This window comes from Drosophila persimilis, unplaced genomic scaffold, assembly GCF_003286085.1.
Source record: "Drosophila persimilis strain 14011-0111.01,24,50 unplaced genomic scaffold, DperRS2 tig00000191-arrow-pilon, whole genome shotgun sequence".
In the NCBI taxonomy this organism is placed as follows: Eukaryota; Metazoa; Arthropoda; class Insecta; order Diptera; family Drosophilidae; genus Drosophila; species Drosophila persimilis.
Genome location: NW_020825298.1, coordinates 1,329,414 through 1,334,761, shown reverse-complemented (window position 1 = coordinate 1,334,761; position 5,348 = coordinate 1,329,414).

Below are 5,348 nucleotides of genomic sequence, written 5' to 3'. Positions count from 1 at the left end.
AGTCCCGAGTCCCAGTCCCACTCCCAGTCCATCTCTCACTGTACTGCTGTGTGTGTGTGGTAAATCCTATTTTTCTATTTTGTTGCCCCATAAAACCACTTTACACAATTTTCGTCTTTTGTTTTTCGATTTTCTTCATGTTCTTTCTGCAGCAGTTTCATTCTTTCTTCGCTCTTCGCTCTCCGCTCTTCCCTTTATACACTTTATTGGGTTTTTGGTTCGATTAGCTACGAAGGTCCTTTTAATTCCCCAAAATCCTTTTCTCAACCAATAAATTTGAGTATCGGTCTCTGGAATATCTCCAAACACAAATAGTTCTTATTTCTTCCTTTTTGGTGCATTTTTGTTAAAATCTTGGTCTTGGGGACTTCTTGCTTGTCTCCCTTGACCTTGTACTGGGTTTTCCCATCTTCAGAGGTAGGCTCTACCACGCGAACCTCCTCTGAAGGCTCCTGAATCTCGTAGGACTCCTCTTCTTTGTGAGGAACCTCCTCCATGGTGACTGTAGTCTCGGATACCCTGGGCACTCTTCTTGGGCTAAGATCTTCCGTCCTAGGCTGGATTGCCAGGCTAGAGCCCTCTTTTTGAGTGTATTCCTAATTCGTTTTGTATCTTTTTTCGGTTTTTGTTGGTTCTGTTCTCTGGCGAAGCCCTGACTTTTACCAATTATTGCTAGTGCCGTTGCTAGTGCCGTGGAGGGGTTTGGGACTGGGGTTGGGGCCAGCCAGCGAATTAGCCTTTGTTGGGCAACCAATCAACTTGCACTGCTTGCTCCGCTGAACCCCCTCTATCTGCTCGAGCACTGCTTGAGCGCTGCCTTCTTTCAATGTTCTGGCCGCTGGCTTTTCATTACTTTTCTATCAACGTACTTAGGCCATTGTTGTGCAGTTATTTAGCACAATCAACACTCGATGCCGCTGATAGCCGCTGGTAGTCCTCCCTTCCTCCCACCCCCTTCCCCCTTCCCCTAAGCTACCCTCTCAAGAGGGTTTCTTCCTGCTTCCTGCTGCTTTCCTTCATTCGAGAGAGAGAGAGAGAGAGAGCGAGAGAGAGCTTCCCTTTGGCTTAGTAAATTTTATCAATAGCAAACATTTCTCTCGAGCCCCGTACGTACTCCTGCCCCTACCGATTCCGCACCGCATCCTGATGGTCGGGTGCTCACCTGAAGGCAAGATCCTTTGTTCATTTACGTTTCAGTTGAGTTGCACACAAAATTAATGGAAATTGCTCTGCAGAATGTACGAGTGCGGAGCTCCTACAAGATTTTGTCGGGTGCGAGGGACTTGCAGACAGATAGATGCTGTTGAGTGGGAGACACCGAGGCGCACGGAGGCCCAGCCGGAGATACACAGAAGAGGGTATTAAAAAATTAACAAAAAGCTGCCTGGCAAAGTGGCAAACTGGCAGTGGCTATGGCCAGCCTCCTGCCTGCTTCGCCCTGAGGCATTTCATGTAATTGTTGCATGCCCCATACCAGTCCCAGCCCCAGCCCCAGTCCCATTCCCATTTGCAGTCCCAGTCACTTCCTGCAATTGCATTCAATTGGAATTATCTATGAATGGCTCAGGCCAGCCTTAGAGCATTGTAGCAGCAGAGGCTCATGGATTGTCCTGGGAATCTGGCAGGCAGCAGCAAGTACCCGAATCTCGGACAAGTTGTTGAGCGCTTAAGCCGGCCCCACAAATTGATGGAAAATAGTAGGCAGTGTGTGCAGGGCTTGCAGGTGTGTTTGGGTTGTTGAAATGCCTGGATTACTCCTTAAATTAGAGCCAAGTCGGCAGGCTACTCGGGCACTAGGTTGGGCTTGAGATACTCCTATTCTCCTGCTTGCAATGGGAAATCTCTAAAACGTTAAGCACTGCCCCTCAGTGCCACTTCATCCGAAAGAGTGTGAGTCTTCGAACGAAGATACTTTTCTCGTCTTCAGCTGCCCCGAGGTGCATCCCCCCCGTCCTCTCGTATCCACGAAATTCATGTCTATTCCTGTTCATTCTTCCACTCATCGATTCCATTATATTTTCTCCCTTTGCCTTTTGCTCTTTGCTCAATTTTCACGCTACTTGTTGATTAGTTTTAAATGAGTTTCGCTGACGGCATTTCCTAACCCTTTGCAGACCCAGACCCAGTCTCCAGTCCCCAGTCCCGGCCTCCTCCAGCCTTGATTGATATTTACGCGCTTTGGCTGATTGAAGTGTAATCAGCAAGCAGTCAGTCAGAGAGTCAGTCACTCAGTCGGCAGTCGGTGGGAGGGAGGCGGGAGGACGGAGTCCGGAGGAAGCTGCGAGGCATGTATTAGCAGCGGAATGAAATGAACGAGTAAGTGAGCAAATCGTAATTAAAATGGCGGCAAACAGCAGCAGCAGGAAGCAGGAGGACGCTTCGAGGACCGACATACGCTATACCCTTACCAGACTGGAAGATGGGCTCGGCATTTCAAGCAGTGCAAAAGAGGATCTGTTGCGGGCTTAAGGGCCATGTAGCTGATATGCTTTCTGCCTGTATAAATGCCTATTTGTCTGATCACAAAGGGAAGGGCACTCCTTGGAAGGGTAGCAACAAAAGTAAAGCAACAAATTACGCCCGAGGACACAAACAATATGCATTAGAGCCGAAGAACATGAAGCAGCAGGAACAGAAGGAATCACAGAGGAAGAAAAGAAAGAGATAGAGTCGCGAGGGCTGAGAAAGGGATGGAAAGAGTGCGGGTCAAGGCACTCGAGTGTCTGGTGGCAGTGACGTTGACAGAGACGAGACGCTAATGAAAATGCATAATCAGCTGCAACGACGGGGTGGCAATGGGTGCAGTGGCAGTAAGCAGTAGGGGAAAGCAGTGGCACTCAACAGACGTTATGATAGGAGAAGCAGTGGCGAAGAGAGGGACATATGGCGACAAGCAGTGCAAGAGCAGCAGAAGTAGCGGAATGGCGACTGAAAAGTGGCTGAGGGGAGGAGGGGAGCAGCGAGAGGCACAAAAAAAGGATGTGTCCATTAAATCCACTGATCATTCGCCAAAAAAGATGATTTCTTCGTAGGCAAAATGTAAACAGTAGGCGAAAACAAGCAGTTAAACAAGCAGTGAACGAAAGCAAGCATTCTAATGCACAGAATGCACTCCGAGAGAGAGAGAGAGAAAGAGAGACAGAGCACATTGCGAATGCAGTGGCATGGCAAATGCTAAAATGGGCAATACAAAAGATGAAAGCCGCACAGCCAGGGCGCCACTCATAAATACAGCAACGCCGCCAACAAAAGGCAGGACAGACAGGCAGACAGTGGGGGAGGGGGAGTGCGAGGGGGGAGTGCGAGGGTGGAAGAGATAACATGCACTCGTCTCGCACTCATCGTGTGTGTGCGTTGACAGACAAAACGTTCGTTGGGCATCCCATGCTCTCCGTCCGTCCCTCCGTCCGTCCCTCCCTCCGTCCGTCCCTCCGTCCTGTGTGTCTCATATCTGTTTGTCTCTGTCAGTCATGCAAGCAGTCTGTCAGTCACTTTGTCCCTTTTGTCAAGCACTCTGGCAGTCATCGTTGCAGTCTCCTCCACTCCCCCCTCCACCCCTCCACAGTCCGGGCGTAAATCAAAGTGAAAAGCGTGCTAATTGCATTAAAAGCATATAAACAAAATGCAATGCAAGTGGCTGTGATAAATATAAAAAACAACAGCAGCCGAATGAAAGGCCTCCCACCAGAGCCCCAGCCCCGCCCCCCCCTGAATGTCACAGAGCATATCCCTCCGACCGCCTTTTGTGCTGTGAAATTAAGCAAATAAGCATGAGCAAAGAGCAAAATGGCTTCAAAGGGGGGCGGGGCAGGACAGCCATGCAGCAGGAGGCGGCCGTAACTTTGTAGCCGTAACGTAACCCCTTTTGGGCCCCACTCGCGACGCTTTTCATTTGGTTTAATTGCCAGCAGGCGGGCCAAAGGGCGGCTTTAAAGGGCGAAAAGGGGTTCCTGATAAAGAGGTTGGATTTTTAACTAGGATTTTACCATGTTGAGCCTGGGCTGTAGTCCAGGAGCTCTTTTTACTTACCTTTAAATGATGGAGTGTGTTTTTCTATTACCATTTCAGGGAATACGGATCCCTCGCTCTACAGTTTGTACACAGATCCTGAGGTACAGGAATTCCAAGGAAACACGGATAGTTTTGACTCCACGAAGTTGAATGCAGGTGAATATTCTGAAGCATGCTCTTTAGAACCCCTCAATTGCAGTCTCTAAATGACACAAATTTATCCTGAGGACAGATTTTCCTGTATTATCATCCCATGCCACACTAAAGAGTCGCGATCTACTTACTTTCCTGTTTCATGAGCCCTCTCATTCCTCGAATGGCGGCCAATATGGTATCTATTTTCTCTTCTTTTCCCTCCCTTTCAAGTCTACAAAAGAACTTTCTATATATGCTAATGTTAACAACAATTACGCGCCGATCCAGCTGGTAGTTAACAAGAAATATGAGCATTATGGGCTAAAGCCTGGAGTTTGGCTCCTTCAGGCCGGGAGTGGAGCGGAGTGGAGTGTTGCCGAGTCATTAACCTTCCATAAAGGAAGCAGCAGAAAAGGCTGTCTGGATAAGCAAGAACACAATCTGAGCCGCATTTATGGCTGGCGATACGATGCGATACGCACAGGCTGCCGTTGGCCCAAATTGCATGTACTCATGGCATGGCTGCCGGTGAAGGGCCCAGGAATCGGTCGTTTTATAGCACCCAATCACGACTCCGACTCCGACTCCGAACTGGCGGGAAGATACGAGTACTCCCTAGAAGAGTGGAGCAGCCGCATGCGTGGAGCAAATTCAATCGTACAATGTGTTGATATATGACACGTAATCAAATGTTTAAGTGCATGGCACACGCATCGCCAGGGACAGAGAGAGAGAGAGAGAGAGTGCTGGGGCATATGGCCCTACTCTTTCAGCACAAAAAAATATGAGGAAAATCTATAGCAAACGACAGGGTGGGGGGCAGGAGGCGCCACAGCAAATCCGACAAGTAAATATAATAACAATAAAATGAAGCAACGACATGAATGCCAGCGCAGCCAAGGCGAGATATTATGACACTGCCAACAGCGATAAAAAAATAAAGAAAGCAAGACAGAGAGACGGAGAGACAGAGAGAAAGTATAAAAACAGCAAAAAGAATGCCTGGCAAGGACGATTGTGCTGGCACGAAGATTCGTTGGGGCAACGTCTGTTTCAGGTCAAGAGCGCATAAGGACAGCGGACGGGTGACAGGGGAGGGTGGGGGAGTGGGGCAGAAGTGTTGAGTGGGTGGGGAGGGGGCACGGCCCTGCCATCGCCCAGCAATAAATATTTTCTGCTTTGTTTTTGTTTTTTTTGTTGCA